The sequence below is a fragment of the Melospiza melodia genome, chromosome 6 (genome assembly GCF_035770615.1).
Source record: "Melospiza melodia melodia isolate bMelMel2 chromosome 6, bMelMel2.pri, whole genome shotgun sequence".
NCBI lineage: Eukaryota > Metazoa > Chordata > Aves > Passeriformes > Passerellidae > Melospiza > Melospiza melodia.
This window is the reverse complement of record NC_086199.1, coordinates 21,950,909-21,965,702: the sequence shown is the minus strand read 5'-3', so window position 1 is coordinate 21,965,702 and position 14,794 is coordinate 21,950,909. Positions and strand designations below refer to the sequence as shown.

Sequence of the window (14,794 nt, the reverse complement as noted above, 5' to 3'; positions counted from 1 at the left end):
TGTTCAATGTCAGGTTTTAAAGCTACCCTTGCTTTACTTACTAGTGTTCCTGTGCTGTGCCTAGAAATGTGCATTTTTGTACATCTGGACAGGCTCATCTGCTTACCTGTAGACATGTGCCAGTGTGTTCACATGGGAGTCCTTATAGTAAAGTAGGACCATTTTTTGAACAGAGTCAAAGGTTCACAGATGATTTTGGAAGAGTTAATCCAAGATGGTAATCATATTCACTGCTGGACTAGTTAAGCCTACTTTTGGTCCTGTAGAACTGGCTTGGGGTCTCTTAATTTTTGTTGAATTTTTTGTTTACTTGTATCTTTTTTGGCTTGAGAGTTCTGTCTCAGTGGCTGCAAGTTCTGCTGATGGTGCACCATTCAGAGCAGCTTGCTGCTCCTTCCTCTGCAGTAGCATCATTTTGGCAGGTCTGACACCAGTAACAACTTGTTTTTGTCAGTGTACTGAGCCAATGTGACATGGAAGAGGACCACAGCCAGCAGATAAACAAGGGTTGTCTTTATAAAACCTCCACTCTGTTCTGAGCTCCACTTTACCAAGAATTTGCATTTGAGCTTGCACATATATGAAACTGGCCAGTATTTTATGAAATGCCTTCTGCCAAGCCTGAATTCATTTACTATGTTGATAGTTTTGCTGAATTTAGAGGTAAAATCACTGAAAAGGTCACTAGCAGAATTGCTTTTCAAAAAAAGCTCCATCTCTTAAAATGTCTTTACTGGCTGTGCAGTCTTTGTTTGAAAATGTACTCATTTTGAGTTGCCTGTGAACTCTGTAACTGTGCAGCCTGTTTGTTATTGTAGGGCTTTTCTGAACACAAGTTGTTTTTTACAGAACTGCTGAAGGGCAGCAGGTTTTGTTTATCGTAGGACTGTTGTGTGAAGAGAAGTAGGGAAGATAAGCTTTTCTCCCTCGGGCCCTTTCCTTTGCATTCACAGTCAGGCAGCACAGCCAGGCATTTCCAGAGCTCAGCAGGAGCTTTTTCATCTCTGCAATGCCCTGGTATTGCCTGTTCAGTCTCTCTTCTTCCTCTCCAGGACAACATCCCTGCTTCTATTTCTTGTAGTAAGCTGAGGTTTTGCTATGTCAGTCTGAATTGGAAGTTATTCCATGCCAATATACAGAATGGTGATCCTTGACTGGGGAATGTTAAATTGAAATCCTGAGTGATGGGGATTGAGAAGCAGCAAGGCTGTTAGCTGGAACTGCACTGTGTTCACTCTGAGCTGGTGCTAGTTCAGGACTGTGTGCAATCTGATGGGCTCCCAAGAGCAATACCAGCTCCAACCACCCTGACTAGCAGGGCTGTATCCTCTGCAACTTCCTTTACTTCCAGTCTTCCCAAAGTGGACTGAATCTGTACCAGAAGTGAAGGTGATGTTTGATTCTTTTAAACCTCTGTTCTGATTTTAGGGTTAGTGTTTGGTAATGTGGTTAAGTACTGAGCAAAATGCACATAGAAGCAGTTTCATGCATGTATCCCTCCTGGTGCTAAGGGGTGACCTCATCACTCTCTACAACTTCCTGAAGGGTGGCTGTGGTGAGCTGGGGGTCGGCCTCTTTCTCCGGGCGACAACGGATAGAACAAGAGGACACAGTCTCAAGTTGCGTCAAGGTAGATGTAAGTTAGAAGTAAGAAGGAAATACTTCACAGAAAGAGTGGTCAGAAATTGGAATCATTTACCCAGTGAGGTGGTGGAGGCATCATCCCTTGAAGAATTTAAAAAAAGACTGGATGTGGCACTTGCTGCCATGATCTAGTTGAACAGTTAGAGCATCGGCTGGACTAGATGATCTTATAGGTCTCTTCCAGTCTTGAAAATTCTGTGATTCTGTGGTGTTTCCCCATCTGAATGCATGCACCTTCCCACACTGGCCCTACACAGCTGAGCTCTCTGTTCACTTCTGCTGCCATCCTGTACCAGGCCTGAACCAGCTTCTTGCCTGCTCCAGCTCTGCCCTTACCTCTTCCCAGTGATGCCTCAGCCCTGGCTGCCACCTCCCTGGCCTCTGCCCTGGTGGCAGATTGGATATAGGCTTACCCCACCTGGCCTTGCATTCCTTGGTAACTCATGTGGGGAAGATTTGCCACAATTCTCATTTTCTGAGAACTGAGACCCAAGTGCTGGGAGGATACATTTCTGAACCCAGGCAGGACAGCTCTCCCAGTCTGTGGCTTTGCACACTTGTGTCAATGGCAGCCAAACCAGCAGGTTTCCCCTTCCCAGTCCCTCTCTGGAGTAGGATTCCTGGCTTTGGCACAGCTTGGTCCTCATCTGAGAAGATGAGCTCCACAGTGTGCCTTAGTTTCATTCTTGTAAATCTCACTCCAGAGACAGTAGGATGTCAGGTTTCACAATATGCTGAAATCCAAGGAACTCTTCCATTTACAAAAGGTCTAAAAACCCACTGTATTTCCTGATAGTATGGATGGAGTGAAGCAACTAATGCAGACATGTGAATTTTATTTGAAGGATACTACATTTAAATAAAGTAACAATAAAGAGGTCAAGCTCTGTCCTTTTGCAAAATATTTGAAATGGTGGGATGTATGGGTATCTAATAAAGGAAAATTCCTTTAAATAGTGCTCACTGCTTATAATTGTTGGACATATGTGTAGTAAATTAAGCAATGTATTGATAAGACCATTTACCCACAGGACCCCCATCCCTGTGACAGATGCCTCTCCTTCCACCTGCATTGCTTAACAAATTTCTTCTCAAGAGGGGAAATGAATTCTCAATAGCAGCATGCCTAGTAATTACCCACACTGTAATTCTGATGTGCAGTGCTGTCACCCACCATTAGGTGGGAGTGGAAAAGGCACTGCATTTTGTTGATGGTTGAACATTTGTTTTCCTCATCATTTTGACACCAGAGGTAATTGCCATTCCTGAAATATTCTCTTGCTGCCATTACAAAGCAACTGTTAGGGACAAACTAATTATGAAGAATCTTGTTATGACAGATTAATAGGCCAACAGAGGGGATCTCTTTTTTTTCTCTCAGGCAACTGAGTAGTAAAATCTTACAGCTCCCATATAACTGCTTGAAACACATGCTTCTCTGTAAGCCAACAGATTTTTTTCTTAGAGATGGGAGATTTGAAGTACTAGGACTAGAGTGCAGAATGGGTTTCCAAGCTTGCTTTTCTTGGGCTTTTGGTTTCCAAACATTATGTGCCAAAATGATCTAGAGTGGGGGCATTGCCATATGGAGGGGAGGTCTTCATGGTTGGTATTGGACCAATGCCTTCTATCTGGGTTGTGGTTGAGCAGCATCATGAAGGCTTGAAGTGAAGAACGCTGGACTTGTGAATTTTACGGATTTTAGAACAAGACACAAAGTCATTATCTGCACTGCTTTATTGCCACTAAGGGTTTTCTGTGTCAGGGAGGCCAAAATGATGTGCTGATTGAATTCCAAGTGGCCAGTATGCTTGTGTCCCTCAGGAAGTTCCAGATCACCTGCTCCAAATTATTCTTATGGTATGCTCTCTGGGAGCTGTTGTGGTGTGCCCCAAACATGTCTGCTTTCCTCTAGTAGAGGGGACTGTAGCACCTTGCCTCCCTGTGACTGAACCATTCTGTCAATGCTCAGAGGAGGGGGACTTTGAAATACCTGTATTTCTCATTGCTGTGTTTAAAAGCTCCCACAGTGTATGAATAGTTTGGACAGCAATCCATGTAGACTTGGTAATTGTGCTTTCAAAGAGGCAGTCAGGCAGCCTCGTGGCTGACTGGCTACTGTGGGATGCTAGTGGCTGCCAGGTGCTGATAAGCAGACCATTAAGAGGGAGCCAGTTATAGACTTCAAAATAGAAATCATGTAGATTTAAAGAAGCTCCTGGATCAGGTCTGTTCATGTTCTCAGCTTTGCCTTGATGTTTCCCTCAAGTTGTCGTTGCAACTATAGATCAAAGGATTGCTGTAGTTGGAACTGTGTCCCCTTTTACCATCTCCAGCCGAGTGTTTGTCCCTGCAGCAGTCTGTCCAGAAAAGGAGCAAATCTTCAGAGGTAATCAATGCACAGCCCCCATTCATGCCATGATCTCCTTAATGAGAGGAGGATCCCTTCTTTTCCCGAGACTGAATCAAGACCATGTTTATGTCATTTTCTATCTTTTCCTGCCTGCTGACATCAACTCTCAGTTTCACTGTAACTTCATTCTTCATGGGACCTCTGTGTGGAGTATGTAAATGCTTTAATATTAAATATTTGAGGCTAGAAATCATAGGTAGTATTCGATTTGGATTATTAGCAAGTGCTTTAGTTTCTTTGCTTCATGTCCATCTTGTGTTATGCAAATTCTTTAATGCTCTTTTTTTTTTTTTGCTATGCAAATGTTGTCTTTGGGAACATACACAATGATTGTACTTGGCCAGCAAGATCTCATTCTTTGGAGGATCTTTGTCAGTATTGTTCTGTCAGGTTTTGCACCAATATATTTTCTCTTGAGTTTACTATTTGCCTTCTAGCCAAGGTTAGACAGTGGCTATCTTTGACTAGCCTGTTGATGGAGAAATGTTGCATATCCAGTTTTATATAAAGATGATCTCAGCTTTATTCTCTTCACAACCTTGGTGAGCCACAGCCAAGTGCAGGGAAGGCATGGACAATATTGTTCATTGTGATACCAGCTGTAGTAAAGGCAATTGCCTCTGGTACTGCTGGAGGTAATTCCTTCTGCTTTTTGTGGGAGCAAAAGTAATCTACTCTGGGTAACATGTGGCCTCACCTGGGCTTTCATTTCACCTTTTTGTTCATCTCAGTTTGGTGCCATGTCAGATATTTGTGTTTCACTTCATTAAATTGCTATCTTATGCTATGTTGCGGTGGCACTCTCATAGTCAATACAGGTCTCTCTTCCTTGTGTTCCTAGCAGCCAAAAGAATTCAGTAGACCAAATGCTACCTTCACTGGCATCTTCATAAGCCATTTTTATCCAAATTCTGCTTCTACTGACACATGTAGAAACCTATTGTTTTCAGTGAAAAAGTACAAGACTGGCTGCAAGAAAGGATTGGACCTTCTAATTGCAGTTTAACAAGTCTATTGTGTGTGAATCAGAAGAGGCACCAGCTCAGTCTCCCATACTGGTGACATTGATGGGATGCTAATAGACACGAGCTGCCTTTCTTGGTGCAGAGCTGTGTGGTGTCAACTAGATGAAAAAGCTGGAGTTATATTTATATATTTTTTTTTTCACTCAAGTCAGCAAGTCTGAAGGATAGCCAGAAGGGAACAGACCTGCTGAGTAACAAAGGGACATTCCTTGGGGTTTTTTTCTTTTTTAACATAGGCACTTTTTTGAACGTAGAACCGCACTTTGCCATTGGTGATGACTTACTGGCACTGCAGCCACTTCCTCTGTTGGATGTGGCGCTATGACAGTCACTGCAGTTTTTTGGAATTGACAGTGTAATCCCATGGTTGTTATCTTTCCTGACTTCCTCGTCAATCCAATTTAATCACTTGTAGGTATTTCATGTGTTACTGTCTCTTTCCTCTTCAGGCATCCTGTTCCTGTGGGAAGAGGTCTGTGCTTTAAAGGTCAGAGCTTCTCAGATTAAAGAAGGGGGAAGGAATCTGCCTCTGTCATTTTGGTAAGGGGCTGTATTCTCTTTAGAGCCACTGCAATAAAAACCCTTCTTTCTGGGGTCTGCCACCAAGGTGAATGCTGGTGTGTGTCTGCATGGCTGTAAGAGAGAGCAGGCTTGCTCTGCTCCCCTGGCTGTTGGAGTGACCTGCCAGGAGAGAAGTTACATATGTACAAGGGGGAGAAGCTGCTGTTGCACGATTTAATTGCCTGACGTTGACTCAGATAGGTCCTGACTGGAGGTCAGCTGTGACGTGCAGCTGGTAGGGTGGGATTCGACTGCTGGGAAGAGAAAAATGCCAGCCCAGATTCTTCAGCGTTGACAAAGTGGATGTGATGATTTCTCCCCTCCAGCTGCAGCAGCTGCCTCTGTGCTTCCTACTTTTCTGCACACCCACAGTAGGAGAGCAGACTCTGAAGCTACCCTGTCTGGACCCTCAGCTGAAGTAGATGAGATTTAGCTGAGCTTTCCCAATGGTGCTTGGGCCATCCTTCCTTATAAAACTTACTGTTCAGTGTGCCTCTCAGTCTGTCTTCTGCATGTTGCGGTTTCCTGTGGAGTTCATGGCTTTTCCAGCTCTATTTTATTGCAGGATGGGGTGTGGGAACTCAGGGAAGAGGCTGTCAGATCTCCATCTTGGATCCTGCTGCTACGATTCTTCGCTTAGCTGTCACTCAAGCTCCTACGGATTTTGCTACACTTTCAAAGCTAATTGCTACTGTGGCCTTGTTTGAGCTCTTCCTCCCACCCATGGTCCAAGACCAGCTCTCACTTCCCATGCTACTGCCTTTGCACAGTCTTTTTCCATGGAAATAGCTGGCTGGGGAGTGTTCTCCCTTCAGGTCATTTTTACTGCACAGCATCATCTCTTGCTATCCTGTCAATAGTGTGCGGTTTCTGCAGGGTGTGTCAGCAGCTCCTGTTTAGGGGACACTGCCGAGTGTAATACACATCTCAGTTGATACTGTTGCTAACAGCAACTGAAAACAGCAAATGAAACGGGGCTGCCTAGGACGGATGGGAGGGTGTGAGAGCGCCCCCCATTGCTAAATACAACACTAAATAACATGGTGTCTTTACAGTTTTCACTGGCATCCCACGTGGTTTGACCCAAGCTGAAGTGAATTAATTTTGTTAGCCAGATTTTGAGAGGTGCTGTGTCAAATTTATTATCATTTCACCTGCCTCCGTTGATTTCACCTGCAGGCTCTGTGATCAATGGATCAAGACATGTGCCTCATTTCATTGTGGCTTCTGTGAATGTCTCTGTGCCTTCTGCAGACATGCTGTTGAATTACTTTCTATCCTCCTTGGGTCCTCTGCAATGAAGCACAGGACAGATGTGTTTGTATATCAGCTATTAGGACAATAAGGCACTGAATGCACTTTTATAAACCTGCTGTCTTTGCAAGTACTTTATGTTTGTGTACACATGGGTCTGAACCTTCTGTCTTGGGCAGATCTGGTCTGACCTTATCCTCATGTTTAAGTAAGCATTGACAATAATGTATGTGCACCACAAGAGAGCCTGTGTGAAGGACCTCTTGAGTAGTCACAGGGTAAAACAGCCTCAAGAGCAGAACCTTGTTCACAGGAAGTGAGGTCTGTGGGTGTTGGGAACTTGACTCCTGCTATAGGCACAGAAGTTCTACAGCACAGTTATTTTAGTGTGGTATTTTCCCTTTGTCTCTGACCAGCCCTTCCCTGTGCTCCTTGTTTTCCTGGCTCAGGAGACTTACAGAGAACAGTGCATTATGTCACAGGGGTGTCTAGAGGGGAGCAGCTGCTCTCTTCAGATTTTTATCCTGAACTGCCCCACAGATAACTAATTGCAGCTCAGTTGCTTCTATTAGCTATTTACCTAAAATTGAGCTGGCTAATGAAAATGTTTCTAATTAATACGAGGCAGATTAAAACTCATTACAGCAAGGTCGTCAGTAATGAGAGATAATCAGAGCACAAATGACCGAGCTTGGAGTAAAATGAAGATGGAACACAGGCAGGCGATCGGTGCTGGTTGTGCATGCACCAGCCAGCCAGGGCAGGGTTCAGCAAGGTGACTGGTGGTGCTCTGCCCTGCAGTTGAGAAACTCTGCTTTCCACTCTCCAGAGCAGCTTGGGGAGTGACTGGCCAAAGAGATGGACCTCAGTCTAGTGTAAAAATGTTTTCTGAACCAGGTGGCATCTCATACTAGTGGTTGTTGCTAGGCCAGCCTTCAGTCACCTATATGACCCAAGCTCTGAATAGGGGTTTTAGCCAGAAGGCTTGGGAGTATGTGTGACACAGGTGGGATGTCAGCACTTGTGTGTACTTGTATGTAGAAATACAAAGTCCTGATGGCTTGGAAGATGTGAGCTTGCATATCTGTTCAGTGTAAAATGTGTTGGCCTAGGTTTGGAAGAGTCCATTTTGATCTCCAGGGAAGTTTTGCACAAATTATGAAATGTGTTTGCTTTAATTTCAGCTACCTGTAGCACTACTGATACAAGGCCACAACACCAACATTAGATTTCAGCTGTCTGAAAGCCTACTGTCTATATTCCATTAGTACTGAGTTTACTGGCCATTCTGCTAGTCATCCTGTGTGACTCCTTGTTTCTGTGTTTATGAGGCTGAGAGCCTAAGAAGTTGTCAGTTTAGTCAGGGGATCATCTCCTTCCTTAATCATTTCCAAACTATAAAGCTCTCTTTCTCACTTCCTTTCTGTCCCACTGGCAACCAACTGTTGTGCCAGAATTTCTGAAAGATCTTACTAAGTTAAACATAACTCACACAAATAACGAATTATTAGGTAGTGAGGTACATTGCACCAGGACTTATTCCAATTCCAAAGGCATAAATCTGTCCATCATCAGCAGTATGCTCAGTTAGTGTTGGTATAGGGAAGCATTTGAATGGCAAATACCTAGTGTGCTTGGGAATGAGCTTTTGTAAAAAGTAAGTAGGAAAGATATTACAAAAAGCAGGCAATAACAATTCCATTTAGAGTTGTGTGTCTTCCTGCAGCATCCTTGCTGCCAGTCAGCTTGATTACCAGGCTGCTAGTGTCAGTGAAGGCTGTAGTAGTTTACATTTACTGTATGTTTATTCAGATTAGTTGAAAGAGGAGATAACAGTTCTTTAGACAGAGCTACACTGTCACTGAAATGGGTTCTACGTTTTGTATTGCTGTTTTTAAAGCACCCAAGTACCCTATTCACATCACCAATAGCTGTATCCTCCCTAGGCATCTTCACAGATCTTTTGGTGTGGCCACTGATTTCAGTTTCTCACTGTGTTAGATTGAGGTGGACATCTTTTCATTTTTCTCTGGTTTGTGCTGTCCTGGGTCATCTAAAGCTGTTGCTACAGTTTTACTAGTCCTGTGCATATGGCCCTGTCATTATGGGGGATGGAAGAGAAAAGGACTATGACCAGATTTCTTTCCTATATTCTCTGACATGTCTTTTCTCCCTACCCAGTTGTGTTTTGGAGATACCCACCACAGAGGTGATGACATCCTCTCTTCCATCTGTAGGGAGTCCAAAGGACAGCCCGGCTCTTCTAGTCTACTGCATTTCTGGAAGAGTGTTCTTGTCCAGGATGGCAGATAGCATATATGCTTGGAATGCTTCCACTGTGTGCCACAAGTTTCTTCCCAGCATCCCAAAGGCTTAATATGAAAGACCATAAGCAGCAGTTCTGTTGTTCTGTGGAAGTAAAGCAAGAGTTCATCACCAATGTCACGAGTCCTTTGAATGGCAGGTAATTTAGTGAATATGGAAGACCCTTGGAAACAGGTTGACCTCAGCTGAAGATTTAACCAGAATTTGGGAGCTGGATACACCAAATAGGTTCTCTAAAGGTTTTAATAAGGCACCCTGTTTGCATTCTCTGGTGGTGGCCAGACAGAAGGGTAATTTTTGTCTTGGTGCCCTGAGCAATAGTGTTTAAAGCCCTTTAGACATTTTATTAGCTGTCATGTTCTTATGAGCCTGTAAAATGGAGAACAGTGGTCCTGAGTTTTGTAAAGAGCTTTGTAAAAGCACTTTTAGAGATGGAAAGCTCCATATAAAATCACGTATGGTTGTTTTATCATAAATGTCTAAAGCCTTTCTGAATTCCATTAAGCTCTTGGCTTCTCTATCCTCTGACAGTGAGTGCCACTGGTTAATGCTGTATTGTGCAAAATGGGATGTAAAAAAACCAACAACTTAAAAATGGTTGTTGTTTTGTAGAATGCCCTGTTTGTGGGTTTATGAGAGTTGGAATGAGAGGTTTTTTTTTCATTGTTGTCTACAACTTTTCTCTCTTATGCATCAACTCTCTGTAATCTAAACAGTCTCCTAACATTTCAGATCTCTTTTTAAATATGACTTTTATATGACATGGTCATATTTCCTTCGTCTTCCTCTGTCCTTTTTTATTTATCTACCTCTTTTTTGTGATAGGATGTCTAGAATCCACAGTGGGGTTGTGCATTCAATTTTTACAGTAGTATTTTGGTATTTTTAACATTTTAATCCTTTTTATTACAGTCAAACAGTTTTTTTTTTTTTTTTAATTTTCCTGACTCACTCTGTGCCTTGAGCAGGCTGAGCCATCCACAAGAATGTGATCCAGGTGCTGGATGGTTCCAGTGAGTTGAAAGCCCAGCAGCATGTGTGGGGAGGACAGGCTGCACCTCCCAATATGTGTAACCTTGCAGCCATCTATGCAGAGGGTGAGATCCCTCAGTGTATTGATTTTTCACCTGTCTTTGGTAGGGACTTGGCAGGGCTGATTTTTCCATAGTGGTGAATAATATCTCTTACATCTCATGGAATTTTTGTCATTGCACTATTCTCTCCTTTGCCAAATCACTGGCAGGAAAATGAAACTCTATTGTAAGAACAGGCATAATGGGACACTTTGCTGGTTGTTTTTGACAGTAATGCAGGTCAATCCTTTTATGGTAGAGAGCTCCTGCCTTCTGCAGGGTTATCTAGTTTAAAAATGCTCAGAGCAGGTTGAAATGAAGCTGTGGTGAAAACAGCACTAAATGTTGCAGCCTTGTCCTAATTGGAGTGTCTTCCATTGCTGTCTGTAGTGTTGGGTTTCTGAGCTGGAAATGGGATAAAATGAGCAAGTGATGTTCTTGTATCTCCAATAATTACTGAGTTTTTCTTTCATTCTTTGTGAGGATATTTATTGAAAGTCCCAGTAAATACCTCTTTTCTATTGGCTGTTGTATTAACAAGCTCACAGTATTTTGGTGGACTGGTGAAGAATGATTTTTTCCCCTCAAAATCCCTGTTGGCTTTTTGTCAGTCATATCACATTTAGCTAGATGATTTTTAGTACTCTCTGTAATTATTGTCTCAAGTAATTTAGTTGATACAGAATTAAAGCTTGAAGGACTATAGTTTCCCAGATTTGTCTAGACTTTTCTTAAAAACAGGGCAACACTCATTCCCTTTCAATCCTCTTCAAGTTAACAGTTTTAATATGAGATTTCCTTTCATTATGGTTATTAGCATCTAAGCTAATTTTTGAATTAATCTCTAATTTTTATGTGATTGAAGTTGTCCATGTGTTTTCTGGAGACACCTTTCTTGAAATACTGTAATGGAGAGTGTATCTCCATTGTAAGCAGTGATGGGCAGGCTGTTCTCTCTGCATTCCTAATCTTCATTTCACATTTTACCTGCTAAGAGTATACCCTGCACAGGTGGGATATCTTTTCTGAGGGATTTCATATGAGGAGTTGCTTCCACCACTTACTTTACTGTATTCAGTGGCCTTTCTGAGCACTTCTGCCACCAGGTCTGTCACCAGATATCAAATACTGAAGTTCTCACTGGTAGATTTTAGTCTGAGTATTTATTTTCTACTAAATGAATTCCTTTATTTCTAAAACTAGATTAACACCTGCCTGTTCATGATATCTGTACATCTGATATTCTGATGAGCAGTTCTTTGCCAGTAATCTGTGTGAGTAAAGGCTCCTTCAAAAGCAACCAAATTACTTGAGAAGCCAGGTCTGCTTGTACATCAAGCATAAATTAAAATATATCCCATTGCAGCTCTGCTTGCTGAGCGTGTGCTTCATCCCAGAGTTGCCTCTTCTCTATACCCTAAGAGTTGTTACTTTCACAGTTTTAATAATCAGTGTTAATCCTATTCTAACCTGGATGTAGGTAAAGCAGAGGAGTCTGATAGCCATGTGGGCCAATGTAGAATTTGTCCTGCTGAAATTTGCAGGAGGGATTTAAGACAGAAAGAGATGCCCATGTGGACTGGGGAAAGAGTCGTGTGCACAGGCAACATTTGTGATCCAAAGGCCTTTCTGATGGAAACCTATTCTTGATATTCCTCAGTACATGAAATGCTTCCTTGCTTTGTAGTGTGCTCCCAGGGGTGATGCATACAATTACATCTGTGTAAAACTAGGTGTTTCCAGCTCTTGCCTCTGATAAAAACAGTCTTCAAAGAATTTCTTGGGCAACAAAGAGCGGTATCTTGAAGAAAAGTTCTGAGCCATTCTGAGGATTTCCATTTACCTTGCATTTTCTTCAAGGTGGAACAGAAACATGGGCCACCACTACTGGACACTGTATAGGAATGTGATGGTCTTACTTTGTTTATGATTAGGGGAGTGTAGTCTGTCAGAGGAACAGGTGTTGCATCTGAACTCTGGCTTGTCTTGGGGAGATCCAAGAAAATAATAGAGATCATTAAGAAAGTTTTCTGCTAAAAAACCTGATCTGGTTGATAAGAAAAGAGTCCTTGGAAGCTGCATTCACAGTCCTGCTTCATACTCAGAGTATTTCTGCCTCTAATGAAGACTGGAGTTTTGTAAGATGTAGGGATACAGATTTACCTCCTCTGAGACAAGCTGCTTGGTCATCTTGTCTCTCTAGAAGTGCAGGAACTGGAATTCCCTGGTCCAGCCAGCCAGCCAAGGCATCTATCTCTTAGGAGTTTAAGCCAAGCCAGTTGTGAGAGCATTGTGGATGACGCTTTGCAGGAGGATGCTTTGTTCTGTTTTGTTCCTGGAGTCCTCTGTAAGGACTGTCTTGTCCAGGACTGCTGCATTCATGAGGCCAACCAGCTTCTCAACAGGGGGGATAAATTTGTGAGGGCAAAAATTTCCTCTCACCTTGTGCTAGAGGAAAGAGGTGCTATTGCCACCTCCTTCCCAGCAGTGACCCCCATGTGAAGATGCACCCTGTATGCAAGTGTGTCTACAAGCAGTTGCATTTTTAGCTAGATTGTGTTTTCCAGCCTGTTTTTTCCATCTTCCTTGAGAGTCCATGTGGTGTGGGTAATGCACTGGAGCCAGCACTTCAGCTACCCTGAGCTGGCTGCTTGTCCTGACACCCAGCACTGCACTAAAGCCCTGGGTGCTGCTGCTCTGCCCTGAGTCACGCTGCAGCCTGGAGTCATTTGATGGGCTCCTGCTGTGCGTGGGAGATCACAGGACCCTGTGCTGGCCTGAATTCAGTGCTGGGAGCTCAGTGCTGGCTTTCTTGGAAGATCTCTGTAAAGAGCCTTACCCCTGCTTCCTGCCAGTGCCTTTGGCTATGGCTGTCCAACACCTTGAGGTGTGTGGTTGGCCACCACTCTCCCTCACTGCTGGCAGGGGTTCTCTTCACAGCTGGAGGCAGTGGGTAGACGATGACTATTGGAGCTGCAAAAAAGCTGTTTCTCTGTGATGGGCTGTACTCACAGTGCTGTGACAACCCAGCTGCACAGGCTCCCTCTCTCCCTTTCTCTTCTGTCCCATTACTCCCACGCTGGTTTTCTTGCTCTCTCATCTTCTGTTACGGCTTCCTTCCCTTTTGGCCTGCTTTTGTCCTTGCTGCACACAGGGAAGGAAAACAGGGAAAGAGCCAGAGCAGAGGCTTTTTACAGCAGGAGCTTCAGAGTTGTTGTGTAAAATGCAGGAGAATGGTGTGGGAGACTTGAGGCGTACTCATGGGTGTTATTGGCAGCCTATACATGTGGGAGTGTTTTTGAGCTGGCAGTGTGCTGGGGGAAGCTCACGCACACACGAGTTACACTTGCCCGTATGTGCCCACTTAGGAAAATGCGCATATACGTGTATGTGAGCACGTGGGCATCAAACTGTCAAGTCTCACACTGAGGGCAAGACTTGCACATTAGGCTTTCTCCTCACACTGCCCTAGGCCTGTGTTTTCATGCACTTGCAGCTCAGCACTCAGTCTGCCCCTGACACATTCCCAAATGCGAGACACTCAGCCTGTCCCATGATGTGACACGGCCCTGCTTTGCACAGAGAGCAGACGGCTACTGAATGGTGTGGGTGTATGTGGTGTTCATTAATGTTTGTGGAATTGTTCCTTTTTGTCATGTATTTCAAGGCATTTGCTGGAGTCCATCACCACAGGATCTTGTGCAGATGAGGGCTGTAGACACAGGATTTGACTTTCAATGATGTCTGACACAGAAGCCAGAGGAATGAGGAGACTTCATGCAGATTGGTGTCAGGCGTTAACAGGAGATGGGTGCACAGTTATTTTTTGTTATTGATCTGCGTAGGTTTTATTAATGTATCAGGGTAAACTTATATGAAGTTCATTAAATATTATTCAATATAGCTGTGTCCTTGGCAGGAGGCTTTTCTAGTGACAGTAATAAAGGGGGAATAAATCATTGTCACTGAAGAATGTGGTGGCTGGTATATTCTTGAGGAGCGAAATGAACTGAAAGAGCTGAAATACAGACCAGGCAAGAGGTTGGCAATGGGTTTTGTCATTTGGTAGTTGCATTTGGCCACTGTGAGCACAGCTGGTAAGTCTTCTAACACTTAGTTGCTCAAACAGCTGTCATTGCAGACTTTGTTGGCAATGTAGGCAGTAAGACCCAAGACCTGACTGGACTGGAGGGATGTAATTCCTCCCTTGTATGTGTAAAAGGGAGGCGAGGAAGATGGAGGACTGCCTGCATACTGTCCTCCTCCCTGCCAAGGAGAGATCTTTAATTTTGATTTTTAACGGACTCTTCTTCTGAGTTCCTGGAAGTCTCTGTGTATCTGTGGTTTTCTTCTCATTTTAATTCACTGCATTCATGCTAAGAGTCTAACATAATGGTTGAGGTCGTGATTTTTGTCTTTTGACAAGGAGTTTCCAAACTATGCAGAATCACAGTGCATAGTGCATAGTGCACTGTGATTCTGCATCATAGTGCAGAATC

General features: G+C 43.5%; 1 protein-coding gene across 3 annotated transcripts in view; it reads left to right on the top strand.

Moving 5' to 3' along the window:
- The window catches only part of ADCK1 (aarF domain containing kinase 1), a 72,695-nt gene that overhangs the window by 14,117 nt on the left and 43,784 nt on the right, over nucleotides 1-14,794 (top strand). The gene's annotated exons all lie outside the window — the stretch shown is intronic.